The sequence below is a fragment of the Electrophorus electricus genome, chromosome 1, assembly GCF_013358815.1.
Source record: "Electrophorus electricus isolate fEleEle1 chromosome 1, fEleEle1.pri, whole genome shotgun sequence".
NCBI classification, from domain to species: Eukaryota; Metazoa; Chordata; class Actinopteri; order Gymnotiformes; family Gymnotidae; genus Electrophorus; species Electrophorus electricus.
Window position 1 is genome coordinate 8,398,372 of NC_049535.1, and position 16,258 is coordinate 8,414,629.

General features: G+C 40.4%; 7 non-coding genes across 7 annotated transcripts; all 7 read right to left on the reverse strand.

The window, feature by feature from the left end:
• Positions 1–4,993: 4,993 nt before the first annotated feature.
• On the reverse strand, positions 4,994–5,066 carry trnam-cau. Its single transcript has one exon. It is a non-coding gene; the product is annotated as a tRNA-Met (tRNA).
• A 2,204-nt stretch (positions 5,067–7,270) lies between these two features.
• Positions 7,271–7,343, reverse strand: trnam-cau. The gene has a single exon. It is a non-coding gene; the product is annotated as a tRNA-Met (tRNA).
• A 2,440-nt stretch (positions 7,344–9,783) lies between these two features.
• Positions 9,784–9,857, reverse strand: trnan-guu. Its single transcript has one exon. It is a non-coding gene; the product is annotated as a tRNA-Asn (tRNA).
• Positions 9,858–11,239: 1,382 nt separating this feature from the next.
• On the reverse strand, positions 11,240–11,313 carry trnan-guu. Its single transcript has one exon. It is a non-coding gene; the product is annotated as a tRNA-Asn (tRNA).
• A 1,382-nt stretch (positions 11,314–12,695) lies between these two features.
• On the reverse strand, positions 12,696–12,769 carry trnan-guu. Its single transcript has one exon. It is a non-coding gene; the product is annotated as a tRNA-Asn (tRNA).
• A 1,382-nt stretch (positions 12,770–14,151) lies between these two features.
• Positions 14,152–14,225, reverse strand: trnan-guu. The gene has a single exon. It is a non-coding gene; the product is annotated as a tRNA-Asn (tRNA).
• A 1,382-nt stretch (positions 14,226–15,607) lies between these two features.
• On the reverse strand, positions 15,608–15,681 carry trnan-guu. Its single transcript has one exon. It is a non-coding gene; the product is annotated as a tRNA-Asn (tRNA).
• Positions 15,682–16,258: the final 577 nt, after the last annotated feature.

Below are 16,258 nucleotides of genomic sequence, written 5' to 3' on the forward strand. Positions count from 1 at the left end.
TTTAGTCTTTTCCTCATGAACACTTATGCATGGTCCATCCAGTTAATCAATCAGTGCATTAGTGTGCATAAGCAAAAGTAGGTTTCTTTAATCTACACTATGTCTATGAAAATAAGATAGGTAAATATATTTTGGAGGAAGAATGATTGTCACACATTGTAATCTGTAACATATCTCCTAATTCCATTATTACCAGGGGCTTGTGCTTTGATGAACACAAGTGGTCACAATGTAATTTAAGATTTTGTGTTTCATGGATAGACAAACCTATGGGTCAAAATCCTGTTGACAAATATACATTCAAGGTGTAGATCTAAAACTTGAATGTATATCCACCAAACTGGAAATACATTATCTGATGGATAGGAAGCTCAGAGATCCACACTAATCTATGATCCTGTACTGGTTAGTCTTCACAGGACACAGAGATGGAATAAGAACAAATGAAGTGAATAATAATCCCAAGGCCACTATCATAGAGGCTGGCTTGGTTGAGACAGCCAAACTAGGAAGACCTAATGGTAGCTCATGCCCTTTGATTCAGAGCGCTGTCCCTGGCAGCCCTTGAGGTCAGGTACAGTCCTGGAAATCACTGATCTCAGCTCACTAATTAAAATAAAAAAAATCTGCAAAAGGTTGCCACGATGCTGCATCCACATGATAAATTTGAGCCTTTGTGTCCTGGATGATTTGCCAGTGTTGACAGTAATTAGAACTGCTGTACAAACGAATTCAGGAAACCAAATGCTGATATCAAACTAAACTGAGTTTTTAGAGACTAAAAGACTGCAAGCTACTTTTGGGGATGTAATGGTGATCAGTAAGGAGGCGGACGCATGTGCGGAGAAGAGGGAGATTTATTAAGGGCAAATCCAGAATCGCAGTCGTAGTCCAGGGTCATCGAGCCAATACGGAGAGTTTTAGAATACATGATATGAAAAACAAGGGCTAGGATAAACGAAGGCTATGAAACACAAACCACAAGCAGGCTATAACAGAAACTAAGAAGTAACATACGGAAGTAAGGAAAAACAAAATAGTTAGAATCAAACAGGCTAATGAACACAGAAGCTTAGAAACAAAGACAGTCTTACATACAGCCAATGCAGTCAATATATTCCACACAAACACAATAAACAGTCAAGAGACAGGCCACATGGCAGGGTTTAAATACATGAAGTTAACAAGCTAGAAACAAGGGACAGGTGTGGAAAATCAAACAAGGGGCAGAGAAAACAAAACTACAGCATGGAGCTAAAGTACACAAAACAGGAAAAACATGGAACATGGAAGCTGGGAGGGACTAACCGTGACAGCGGAGGAGTCTGAGAGTTGACTGCAAACATACAGTCCCAGTGGACTACAGATGCAGTGTTTTACAGCACGAAGATATTCTTTATACTTTCTTGAAATTTCAAACATCAAATGTCAAATTCCATCTGTCTCTTTCAGACGTCGTCACCTTAAACGTAGTGTTTGATTGTATCTTGATGTGATGAGAAACTGAACAGCTCCTTGTTTTCCAGTGATAATGTGTCAGTTACCAAGTACATTCCCTGCATGAAGGTAAATCCTTTTATAGTTACATTAAGTTAGAGGAAGGTGCCACAATCTGTATAATGTTGCTCTTTCTTTTCTATGTTGCAGCCACATTTTGACTGTGATGTAAAAGTTATATAAGTGCAAATTAAAATAGACACCTGAAAATGGGTGAATGAATTTGTTTACAGATGTTACGCAATTTTGAAAAGTTATATCTAGCCGTATTATGCTATCACATGAATCCAGTGTGAATATCCTTCATTTCCTAAAGTTCAACGTGATCAATAAAGGCCAAGCTTCGCTAACTAGGAGATACATAACATTATACATACACAGAACTCAAAGCCCTTCTTATATGGAAGCCACCACATTACACATTTCCTAACACACAAAGAGCACACAGGGCAAATTTTGGAAATAGAAGTGAATGGAGGTCATGCTTTCTACTGCAGAACTTATATACGTATATAGTTATACTCTATACAGCATTTACAAAACAAAATCACTGAAGTGAAAGTTCTGTCACAAAACTAAAGTATCCTTGTGCAATGTTAAGTGGGAATACTGGAAGCCTGGATCTTTCTTAGTGTACATACGGCATACACTTTAAATATAAGAGCTTCAAATATTGCATATATGAAACCGAACATACATTTAATACGATTTTGCTATCCTATTACTCCAAATTCCCATAGTAAAATTACTGTAAATCATGCTATGGGTACAAGAATAAATGTGCTTCAAGAATCTCATAGATCTGATAACAATTTGATTTGGGTATTGTTATGTTCCTGGACTGCTGCAGTGCATTCCTGCTCCAGTTCGGGATTTGGGTCTTGCAATACACCTCATTATTGGCTCTGCCTGCCTTAATTGATTCAGCTACTAGTCCAGTGTTTTGTCATTTCACATACTGCCTCATTATCAGCTACCAGTCTTATCACATCACTGTTGTGACCTTACCACCTAGACAGGGTCATAACAGTATTTTATAGAGCTTCAAGTAGTGACATATAGTGAACCAAATATACAATTAAGAGGATTTTGCCATCCCATGACTCCAAAGTCCTACTTCAACATCATATTCTGAATATGTTGGAAAGTGTTCTACAAGAATATAGAGGAGTGAATTAATAATTTGATTTGTGTATTTTAGGAAATTTTTAAATATACTCTGGTGAAATGATTAGCCACCCTTCTCACAGTAAAAACAAGGAAATCTTATCAGGAGTAGCTAAGAAAGTGAGCTTTATAAATATAATGGATGTAAATGAAAAGAAATAGTTTTTAACTGGGAAGGTTTGAATTTCTGCATATGTTTTAATGCATATTTAATTAAGCTGACATACACATTTCTTTTATATTTTCAATGTCTGCACTAAAAGTGCAACAAACTTTCTGTTACGTCGTTTCACAAACTGGCTACTGTAATACAAAAGGTAGGGATGCACTTAAGCCATTAATGTAGAGAGTGCGGCCGAGCAGCCAAGTGCAGATGGCATGACCGCTGTGAATGAATAGCACTGTTATTAAATGTCTATGAATTTTCCAAGTTTTATGCCATATATGGCCTGCATACAAACATCAAATTAATAATGAAAACGTCACCTTGCTAAGTGTGTTCTTGCATATCGTAGGTGACCATGGTGATAGAACTTTCTGTGGAACGCTGACGACAGGAAAACCCTAAAATCCGTCAGTCATTTACCGACCCTCAAACAGACAAGCCAGGCTTTTTTTTCTGCAACAAATCAACAAGCTGTTTAAAAATAAAGTTTTTCTGCCTCTCTTTGGTATCTGGCTATGGCATCTCAGTGGTAGCTATCATTTCTTTTCTAGTTTACAGGTTGCAGATCTGGGTTTAGCAACAGATGGAAAGCCAGTCTGCAATTCAAACTGATCCCTGCGAGCTTACGTTAGCTAGCGAGGAACATATAATTGTATCTAGAAGCTAGCAAGCTAAATAAGGTAGCTAACTAGCTACTGTAACTTGGTTCCTACCCAGATGTTAGCTAGATAGTACATGAAGCTATTTCTATAGTTATCTAGGTTATTCGTCGATACTAATTCAACGCTACAACCCTTGAAACTTTTCTTAGTAGCTAACTAGGCTAGGAAATTACAGTTCTTTTAAGACCCAATCTATTTAATTATCAAATATACATTGGAATTTTAGAATGCTACCTGCACCTTTTGCCTGTCAATCACCTTGTGCCTGTCAATAATCAAGGTTGTAACACCAATAGCAATATTGCCAACACAGTCGATCCTTTTGACTCAACTCCACAATATCATAAAATACTTGCAATGCCAATGAATAAAAGTTTGCGCAGGTTTATAACATGATGCAACAAATTAAAACTATAAAGTCTTTATTGTTGTGAATAAAAAAGAACTGCAACATGCAATGGGGGTGAAGACAGAGATGCAGATCTAGGAGTGCAAGCCTTCCTCACTGGTGACATGATGTCTCAGTAGAAATCAGCTCAGATAAGCAACTTCATTTTCTATGTTGAAGGAGACTTTGGAGTTCAAACACCAACACCATAAACGCAGGGCCCTCACAACTCAAGGACAGAGCAGCTATTTCTACTTTTAATTCCTAGGACTATTACACGATCAATTAGGACGCCTACCTGTTTCACTGGCACAAATTTGCAAATGGCATGGCAAGCATAGTCAAAATTTGAATAAGAGGGCAAAGTGTACTCACAAAAGAAACAACTTAGTTCCTAACACTGCAAGCAGGAATGAAACCTGCACACAGAGCCCCCAAGGCAGTATAAGTGCACTTTAACCACTCAACCATAGCATCTTACCATCAATGGCACTTCCAGCACTAGGATTTCTTAAAGCTCAATTATCAGTCTATGCATGGCATGGTGCATAACTTGAACTTTTCCTAAATGCATTCGACCTACGAAATCCCAGTTGTCCATGACTCCATTGGGTGTTACCAGGTCTGATCAAGCCCGTTCTTCCCAATTAGACCTGTGACAATGCAGGAAGTTCTTTCTGTAAAGCAACTGGGAGCTGACACACTCCAGAATATTTGCATTATATCTCAGCAGCGGTGACTAAACAGATGCCATCAAGGCAAAGACTGAACAGGTGGTGGAGAGAAGTGGACACAAAATAAATTGCTGTCTATGATAGAATTTCTAGAAAACAAACCAGTCCACTGCGCAACTCGTGTAGACCTTTCAACATGCACGTTTGTAGCCACAGAGATAACAACACTGCAAGCAAAGAGAGGGAGGAATCATAGTGTTTACTGTCAAATTGCAAACACAGATAGAGTGAGCGGACTTATATGTGCACTATTTGCAAACTACGAGACTCTCACGTCTGTAGAAGCTTTGCTTAGGACTGCACTCGACATACGACTAACTGGGGAAATAGCACTTCAACAGCTTAGGGTTAGTTGTTCATCCGTTCAAAAAGCTTCAATTGCCTCGTGTGAGGATTGAACTCACGACCTTCAGATTATGAGACTGACGCGCTACCTCCTGCGCTAACGAGGCTGGCGCAGTGCAGGCCGTGGACACGCGGGACCACTCAAGGTGGCTCAGCAGGTTGGCATGAGCACTGCTTTTGTTCATTAAAAAAATTACACCTAGCTGACGAAGATGTCATGTAAAGCTTTCCCTGGAATGCTGTTAGTCCATGTGAGCAGAAATGTAAGTCAACAAAATGGAAACTTGCACATTGGAAATGGAGTATTGCAGGACATCGCTTGACGTAAGCTGAACGTTGACAAGACGATACAGCTCGGTACACTACATTGCAATAGAATAACAAAACATATTGCAAATAGAGTCAAAGGCAAATTTGTAATCCATATTAATCACACCTTTATCATACAGGGATAGCCAAAATGCTTTGAATTTGTTGGGTTTTTTTACAAGTGTTCAAAAAGAAATACAAATACAAGTCTTAAGATAACACTCCGACACTGTTAAAAGCGGAGAACGAAGAGTGAAAGAATATGGAGATGCAACTTCAGACTTTGACATTTCAGGCTGCACAAAGAGTAATTCTGTGTCTCTCTACTTTAGATTACTTAATAATTCATTAGCCTAGCTAGCTAGCTAAGTAACAGTAGCACGCTAATAACAAAGGACAGCCTAATAACTAATATGAAGGGTGGTTTCTTCCAACATTCTGTTTATACTGTTGATTTTTCTGGTCTAGATGCACTTGTCATACAACTTCTGAGTAGTTTCTGTTAAAATCAGTTGTACTTCTCTGTTTAAAGCGCTTGCAGTCATTTCATATGTATTTGCATCTTCTTGTCTTGTACTAAAAATATATTGAAAAAAGCTATTTGTCAGTTTCGTGCACTACATCAAATACTTTGTTGGTGTCAAATATTGAAATGACATTAAACGTGGTGGCATGACTGGGACTTGATAAATGCCCATCTTGACTTTGGACATGCATGAGTTGAGTTGGGACTTGAGACAGGATTTGACTGTCAAGACTTGAGATGTACTTGTTAATTGCAAGTACATCTTGTTACTGACTTGTGCTGGTCGTCGTGGGGAGGGGGGGTGTCATTGGAGTTAACAGTGTTATAGCTTAAGAGAAAAGACAAAGCTGTCCCAGGAATGCTGCTACAAGTTATGGAAGAGAAGCATAGGCAAACACCACTGTAACTTGCGCATGAGAAATAGGCTCCTCCAGATCTTTTATTGATCTACGTTGAAGGTCCAATAGCTGAAGAGTGTTTATCTGACATTTAACTCACGCAGGCAAGAAGGTTAAACCTTCCTCTACTACATGAAAGAATACACTGCCATGCGGCAGGTAGATGTTTCAGTAAAGGATCAGGGAGTTCAAGCTCTCCCCACTGGTGGCACGTGGCTCAGCAGAAATCACCTCAGATAAGCAACTTAATTCTCTAGGCTGCAAGAGACCACATTGGAGTTTGACACCAACACCTTAAACTGTGGCCCATGACAACAGAGCAGCTGTTTCTACTTCAATTCCTAGGACTATTTGAAGGTCAATTAGGACTTCTACAGTTTCACTGGCACAAAGTGGCAAATGGCCATTTCAAGTGCTCAAAAGCTTGTCAGTCCATGAGTAATAAGTGAGACATGCGCCATTTCCTTTTTCGATTCCAGATCTTGCCAAAGCAACCATGCACGGCAGGGTGCGTGTCTTAAACTTTTCCTAAATGTGTTCCACCCACTAAATCCCAGTCGTGCGTGAATCCATCGGGTGTTACGCGGTCTGATCAAGCCCGATCTTCCCTGTTAGAGCTGTGACAATGCAGGAAGTTCTTTCTGTAAAGCAACTGGGAGCTGACACACTCCAGAATATTAGCATTATATCTCAGCAGCGGTGACTAAACAGATGCCATCAAGGAAAAAGACTGAACAGGTGGTGGAGAGAAGTGGACACAAAATAAATTGCTGTCTATGATAGAATTTCTAGAAAACAAACCAGTCCACTGCGCAACTCGTGTAGACCTGTCAACATGCACGTTTGTAGCCACAGAGATAACAACACTGCAAGCAAAGAGAGGGAGGAATCATAGTGTTTACTGTCAAATTGCAAACACAGATAGAGTGAGCGGACTTATATGTGCACTATTTGCAAACTACGAGACTCTCACGTCTGTAGAAGCTTTGCTTAGGACTGCACTCGACATACGACTAACTGGGGAAATAGCACTTCAACAGCTTAGGGTTAGTTGTTCATCCGTTCAAAAAGCTTCAATTGCCTCGTGTGAGGATTGAACTCACGACCTTCAGATTATGAGACTGACGCGCTACCTCCTGCGCTAACGAGGCTGGCGCAGTGCAGTCCGTGGACACGCGGGACCGCTCAAGGTGGCTCAGCAGGTTGGCATGAGCACTGCTTTTGTTCATTAAAAAAATTACACCTAGCTGACGAAGATGTCATGTAAAGCTTTCCCTGGAATGCTGTTAGTCCATGTGAGCAGAAATGTAAGTCAACAAAATGGAAACTTGCACATTGGAAATGGAGTATTGCAGGACATCGCTTGACGTAAGCTGAACGTTGACAAGACGATACAGCTCGGTACACTACATTGCAATAGAATAACAAAACATATTGCAAATAGAGTCAAAGGCAAATTTGTAATCCGTATTAATCACACCTTTATCATACAGGGATAGCCAAAATGCTTTGAATTTGTTGTTTTTTTTTTACAAGTGTTCAAAAAGAAATACAAATACAAGTCTTAAGATAACACTCCGACACTGTTAAAAGCGGAGAACGAAGAGTGAAAGAATATGGAGATGCAACTTCAGACTTTGACATTTCAGGCTGCACAAAGAGTAATTCTGTGTCTCTCTACTTTAGATTACTTAATAATTCATTAGCCTAGCTAGCTAGCTAAGTAACAGTAGCACGCTAATAACAAAGGACAGCCTAATAACTAATATGAAGGGTGGTTTCTTCCAACATTCTGTTTATACTGTTGATTTTTCTGGTCTAGCTGCACTTGTCATACAAGTTCTCAGTAGTTTCTGTTAAAATCAGTTGTACTTCATTGTTTAAAGCGCTTGCAGTCATTTCATATGTATTTGCATCTTCTTGTCTTGTACTAAAAATATATTGAAAAAAGCTATTTGTCAGTTTCGTGCACTACATCAAATACTTTGTTGGTGTCAAATATTGAAATGACATTAAACGTGGTGGCATGACTGGGACTTGGTAAATGCCCATCTTGACTTTGGACATGCATGAGTTGAGTTGGGACTTGAGACAGGATTTGACTGTCAAGACTTGAGATGTACTTGTTAATTGCAAGTACATCTTGTTACTGACTTGTGCTGGTCGTCGTGGGGAGGGGGGGTGTCATTGGAGTTAACAGTGTTATAGCTTAAGAGAAAAGACAAAGCTGTCCCAGGAATGCTGCTACAAGTTATGGAAGAGAAGCATAGGCAAACACCACTGTAACTTGCGCATGAGAAATAGGCTCCTCCAGATCTTTTATTGATCTACGTTGAAGGTCCAATAGCTGAAGAGTGTTTATCTGACATTTAACTCACGCAGGCAAGAAGGTTAAACCTTCCTCTACTACATGAAAGAATACACTGCCATGCGGCAGGTAGATGTTTCAGTAAAGGATCAGGGAGTTCAAGCTCTCCCCACTGGTGGCACGTGGCTCAGCAGAAATCACCTCAGATAAGCAACTTAATTCTCTAGGCTGCAAGAGACCACATTGGAGTTTGACACCAACACCTTAAACTGTGGCCCATGACAACAGAGCAGCTGTTTCTACTTCAATTCCTAGGACTATTTGAAGGTCAATTAGGACTTCTACAGTTTCACTGGCACAAAGTGGCAAATGGCCATTTCAAGTGCTCAAAAGCTTGTCAGTCCATGAGTAATAAGTGAGACATGCGCCATTTCCTTTTTCGATTCCAGATCTTGCCAAAGCAACCATGCACGGCAGGGTGCGTGTCTTAAACTTTTCCTAAATGTGTTCCACCCACTAAATCCCAGTCGTGCGTGAATCCATCGGGTGTTACGCGGTCTGATCAAGCCCGATCTTCCCTGTTAGAGCTGTGACAATGCAGGAAGTTCTTTCTGTAAAGCAACTGGGAGCTGACACACTCCAGAATATTAGCATTATATCTCAGCAGTGGTGACTAAACAGTTAACAGCCGAACACGCTAACCAATTGCGCCACCGAGACAAGGCTGTGCTAAATTTTCTTACAATTCTCTGACAAACAAACTCACATGACCTCCTGCTGGTCGACTGATTTTCATGTAATGTCAAGCCACTGCAATGCGAAAGCAGCATCAGGGTCAATATCCCATTTCTGACGTAATTGACTCCCAAGCGTAAATGCATGGGGTTAAAAACTTGTCAGGAGTCAATCCATTATTAGGCTCATGAATGGACCATGTGTTGGCTCAGGTGTTGGTAGATGAGACTCCTAAGCTCCTGATCTCCAGAGGGTGAACACCATGCTGAGTCTATTTTTATAGGTAAATTTGTTGACTGTCTGCAACACACTGCAAGCGTAGCTAATGTCGAGCTCAATATATTAATGATAATGTACTGTGAGAGCAAATATGTAAAAAAGGACTTAAAATTTGCCAGGCTAGTCCAGGATGAGACTCTCAGGGTTGTGCGTTCAAGCCCCTCACGGGTCCTGATGTTATTTACATTTATTGTTACGTAATGGAGTAGAAAGCTAACAGTACTCTTTAGACTTTGTTAGTTAAAGAAAGCAGTGAAACTAACAGATAACGTCCCTGGGTGGGCTTGAACCACCATCCTTTCGGTTAACAGCCGAACGCGCTAACCAATTGCACCACAGAGACAAGGCTGTGCTAAACTTTCTTACAATTCTCTGACAAACAAACTCACATGACCTCCTGCTGGTCGACTGCTTTTGATGTAATGACAATCTACTGCAATGAGAAGGCAGAATCAGGGTCAGTATCCCTTTTCTGCTAGTTAACATCTCGTTAAACATCATATATAATTACCAGCCCTGGGATTGGAAATTCGTGGGGTTAAAATCTTATCAGGAGGCAATCCCTTATCCTTTCGGCTAACAGACGAACGCGCTAAACGTTGGCACCACAGACTTAATAAAGTCAGAGTATTTCTTACAATTCTCTAAAAAAATGTAACATGACCTCCTGCTGTTCAATTAATTTTCATGTAATGACAAGCCACTGTAATGCAAAAGCAGCATCAGGGTCAATATAGCATTTCCGATGCAATTGACTCCCAAGTGTAAATGCATGGGGTTAAAAACTTATCACAAGGCACTCCATTATCAGGCTCGTGAATAGACCAGGTGTTGGCTCAGGTGTTGGTAGATGAGACTCCTGAGGGTGAGTACCAGGCTGAGTCTATTTTTATAGCTAAATTTATTGACTCTCTGCAACATTCGTTTAACATCATGGTATATAATTACCAGCCCTGGGATTGTTATATTTTGAGCCTATTCACACTTATTTGCTCCATTTGTATTGTAGCTGTCTTTCTAAGCCACATTCAATCACCAAAGAGACTAACAGAAGATGCTTTTGACTCCCAAGTCTAAATTCATGGGTTTAAAATCGAATCAGGAGGCACTCTATTATCCTTTCAGCTAACAGACGAACGCGCTAAACGTTGGCACCACAGACTTAATAAAGTCAGAATATTTCTTACAATTCTCTAAAAAAATGTAACATGACCTCCTGCTGTTCAATTGATTTTCATGTAATGTCAAGCCACTGCAATGCGAAAGCAGCATCAGGGTCAATATCCCATTTCTGACGTAATTGACTCCCAAGCGTAAATGCATGGGGTTAAAAACTTGTCAGGAGTCAATCCATTATTAGGCTCATGAATGGACCATGTGTTGGCTCAGGTGTTGGTAGATGAGACTCCTAAGCTCCTGATCTCCAGAGGGTGAACACCATGCTGAGTCTATTTTTATAGGTAAATTTGTTGACTGTCTGCAACACACTGCAAGCGTAGCTAATGTCGAGCTCAATATATTAATGATAATGTACTGTGAGAGCAAATATGTAAAAAAGGACTTAAAATTTGCTAGGCTAGTCCAGGATGAGACTCTCAGGGTTGTGCGTGCAAGCCCCTCACGGGTCCTGATGTCATTTACATTTATTGTTACGTAATGGAGTAGAAAGCTAACAGTACTCTTTAGACTTTGTTAGTTAAAGAATGCAGTGAAACGAACAGATAACGTCCCTGGGTGGGCTTGAACCACCATCCTTTCGGTTAACAGCCGAACGCGCTAACCAATTGCACCACAGAGACAAGGCTGTGCTAAACTTTCTTACAATTCTCTGACAAACAAACTCACATGACCTCCTGCTGGTCGACTGCTTTTGATGTAATGACAATCTACTGCAATGAGAAGGCAGAATCAGGGTCAGTATCCCTTTTCTGCTAGTTAACATCTCGTTAAACATCATATATAATTACCAGCCCTGGGATTGGAAATTCGTGGGGTTAAAATCTTATCAGGAGGCAATCCCTTATCCTTTCGGCTAACAGACGAACGCGCTAAACGTTGGCACCACAGACTTAATAAAGTCAGAGTATTTCTTACAATTCTCTAAAAAAATGTAACATGACCTCCTGCTGTTCAATTGATTTTCATGTAATGACAAGCCACTGCAATGCGAAAGCAGCATCAGGGTCAATATAGCATTTCCGATGCAATTGACTCCCAAGTGTAAATGCATGGGGTTAAAAACTTATCACGAGGCACTCCATTATCAGGCTCGTGAATAGACCAGGTGTTGGCTCAGGTGTTGGTAGATGAGACTCCTGAGGGTGAGTACCAGGCTGAGTCTATTTTTATAGCTAAATTTATTGACTCTCTGCAACATTCGTTTAACATCATGGTATATAATTACCAGCCCTGGGATTGTTATATTTTGAGCCTATTCACACTTATTTGCTCCATTTGTATTGTAGCTGTCTTTCTAAGCCACATTCAATCACCAAAGAGACTAACAGAAGATGCTTTTGACTCCCAAATCTAAATTCATGGGTTTAAAATCGAATCAGGAGGCACTCTATTATCCTTTCAGCTAACAGACGAACGCGCTAAACGTTGGCACCACAGACTTAATAAAGTCAGAATATTTCTTACAATTCTCTAAAAAAATGTAACATGACCTCCTGCTGTTCAACTGATTTTCATGTAATGTCAAGCCACTGCAATGCGAAAGCAGCATCAGGGTCAATATCCCATTTCTGACGTAATTGACTCCCAAGCGTAAATGCATGGGGTTAAAAACTTGTCAGGAGTCAATCCATTATTAGGCTCATGAATGGACCATGTGTTGGCTCAGGTGTTGGTAGATGAGACTCCTAAGCTCCTGATCTCCAGAGGGTGAACACCATGCTGAGTCTATTTTTATAGGTAAATTTGTTGACTGTCTGCAACACACTGCAAGCGTAGCTAATGTCGAGCTCAATATATTAATGATAATGTACTGTGAGAGCAAATATGTAAAAAAGGACTTAAAATTTGCCAGGCTAGTCCAGGATGAGACTCTCAGGGTTGTGCGTTCAAGCCCCTCACGGGTCCTGATGTTATTTACATTTATTGTTACGTAATGGAGTAGAAAGCTAACAGTACTCTTTAGACTTTGTTAGTTAAAGAAAGCAGTGAAACTAACAGATAACGTCCCTGGGTGGGCTTGAACCACCATCCTTTCGGTTAACAGCCGAACGCGCTAACCAATTGCACCACAGAGACAAGGCTGTGCTAAACTTTCTTACAATTCTCTGACAAACAAACTCACATGACCTCCTGCTGGTCGACTGCTTTTGATGTAATGACAATCTACTGCAATGAGAAGGCAGAATCAGGGTCAGTATCCCTTTTCTGCTAGTTAACATCTCGTTAAACATCATATATAATTACCAGCCCTGGGATTGGAAATTCGTGGGGTTAAAATCTTATCAGGAGGCAATCCCTTATCCTTTCGGCTAACAGACGAACGCGCTAAACGTTGGCACCACAGACTTAATAAAGTCAGAGTATTTCTTACAATTCTCTAAAAAAATGTAACATGACCTCCTGCTGTTCAATTAATTTTCATGTAATGACAAGCCACTGTAATGCAAAAGCAGCATCAGGGTCAATATAGCATTTCCGATGCAATTGACTCCCAAGTGTAAATGCATGGGGTTAAAAACTTATCACAAGGCACTCCATTATCAGGCTCGTGAATAGACCAGGTGTTGGCTCAGGTGTTGGTAGATGAGACTCCTGAGGGTGAGTACCAGGCTGAGTCTATTTTTATAGCTAAATTTATTGACTCTCTGCAACATTCGTTTAACATCATGGTATATAATTACCAGCCCTGGGATTGTTATATTTTGAGCCTATTCACACTTATTTGCTCCATTTGTATTGTAGCTGTCTTTCTAAGCCACATTCAATCACCAAAGAGACTAACAGAAGATGCTTTTGACTCCCAAGTCTAAATTCATGGGTTTAAAATCGAATCAGGAGGCACTCTATTATCCTTTCAGCTAACAGACGAACGCGCTAAACGTTGGCACCACAGACTTAATAAAGTCAGAATATTTCTTACAATTCTCTAAAAAAATGTAACATGACCTCCTGCTGTTCAATTGATTTTCATGTAATGTCAAGCCACTGCAATGCGAAAGCAGCATCAGGGTCAATATCCCATTTCTGACGTAATTGACTCCCAAGCGTAAATGCATGGGGTTAAAAACTTGTCAGGAGTCAATCCATTATTAGGCTCATGAATGGACCATGTGTTGGCTCAGGTGTTGGTAGATGAGACTCCTAAGCTCCTGATCTCCAGAGGGTGAACACCATGCTGAGTCTATTTTTATAGGTAAATTTGTTGACTGTCTGCAACACACTGCAAGCGTAGCTAATGTCGAGCTCAATATATTAATGATAATGTACTGTGAGAGCAAATATGTAAAAAAGGACTTAAAATTTGCTAGGCTAGTCCAGGATGAGACTCTCAGGGTTGTGCGTGCAAGCCCCTCACGGGTCCTGATGTCATTTACATTTATTGTTACGTAATGGAGTAGAAAGCTAACAGTACTCTTTAGACTTTGTTAGTTAAAGAATGCAGTGAAACGAACAGATAACGTCCCTGGGTGGGCTTGAACCACCATCCTTTCGGTTAACAGCCGAACGCGCTAACCAATTGCACCACAGAGACAAGGCTGTGCTAAACTTTCTTACAATTCTCTGACAAACAAACTCACATGACCTCCTGCTGGTCGACTGCTTTTGATGTAATGACAATCTACTGCAATGAGAAGGCAGAATCAGGGTCAGTATCCCTTTTCTGCTAGTTAACATCTCGTTAAACATCATATATAATTACCAGCCCTGGGATTGGAAATTCGTGGGGTTAAAATCTTATCAGGAGGCAATCCCTTATCCTTTCGGCTAACAGACGAACGCGCTAAACGTTGGCACCACAGACTTAATAAAGTCAGAGTATTTCTTACAATTCTCTAAAAAAATGTAACATGACCTCCTGCTGTTCAATTGATTTTCATGTAATGACAAGCCACTGCAATGCGAAAGCAGCATCAGGGTCAATATAGCATTTCCGATGCAATTGACTCCCAAGTGTAAATGCATGGGGTTAAAAACTTATCACGAGGCACTCCATTATCAGGCTCGTGAATAGACCAGGTGTTGGCTCAGGTGTTGGTAGATGAGACTCCTGAGGGTGAGTACCAGGCTGAGTCTATTTTTATAGCTAAATTTATTGACTCTCTGCAACATTCGTTTAACATCATGGTATATAATTACCAGCCCTGGGATTGTTATATTTTGAGCCTATTCACACTTATTTGCTCCATTTGTATTGTAGCTGTCTTTCTAAGCCACATTCAATCACCAAAGAGACTAACAGAAGATGCTTTTGACTCCCAAATCTAAATTCATGGGTTTAAAATCGAATCAGGAGGCACTCTATTATCCTTTCAGCTAACAGACGAACGCGCTAAACGTTGGCACCACAGACTTAATAAAGTCAGAATATTTCTTACAATTCTCTAAAAAAATGTAACATGACCTCCTGCTGTTCAACTGATTTTCATGTAATGTCAAGCCACTGCAATGCGAAAGCAGCATCAGGGTCAATATCCCATTTCTGACGTAATTGACTCCCAAGCGTAAATGCATGGGGTTAAAAACTTGTCAGGAGTCAATCCATTATTAGGCTCATGAATGGACCATGTGTTGGCTCAGGTGTTGGTAGATGAGACTCCTAAGCTCCTGATCTCCAGAGGGTGAACACCATGCTGAGTCTATTTTTATAGGTAAATTTGTTGACTGTCTGCAACACACTGCAAGCGTAGCTAATGTCGAGCTCAATATATTAATGATAATGTACTGTGAGAGCAAATATGTAAAAAAGGACTTAAAATTTGCCAGGCTAGTCCAGGATGAGACTCTCAGGGTTGTGCGTTCAAGCCCCTCACGGGTCCTGATGTTATTTACATTTATTGTTACGTAATGGAGTAGAAAGCTAACAGTACTCTTTAGACTTTGTTAGTTAAAGAAAGCAGTGAAACTAACAGATAACGTCCCTGGGTGGGCTTGAACCACCATCCTTTCGGTTAACAGCCGAACGCGCTAACCAATTGCACCACAGAGACAAGGCTGTGCTAAACTTTCTTACAATTCTCTGACAAACAAACTCACATGACCTCCTGCTGGTCGACTGCTTTTGATGTAATGACAATCTACTGCAATGAGAAGGCAGAATCAGGGTCAGTATCCCTTTTCTGCTAGTTAACATCTCGTTAAACATCATATATAATTACCAGCCCTGGGATTGGAAATTCGTGGGGTTAAAATCTTATCAGGAGGCAATCCCTTATCCTTTCGGCTAACAGACGAACGCGCTAAACGTTGGCACCACAGACTTAATAAAGTCAGAGTATTTCTTACAATTCTCTAAAAAAATGTAACATGACCTCCTGCTGTTCAATTAATTTTCATGTAATGACAAGCCACTGTAATGCAAAAGCAGCATCAGGGTCAATATAGCATTTCCGATGCAATTGACTCCCAAGTGTAAATGCATGGGGTTAAAAACTTATCACAAGGCACTCCATTATCAGGCTCGTGAATAGACCAGGTGTTGGCTCAGGTGTTGGTAGATGAGACTCCTGAGGGTGAGTACCAGGCTGAGTCTATTTTTATAGCTAAATTTATTGACTCTCTGCAACA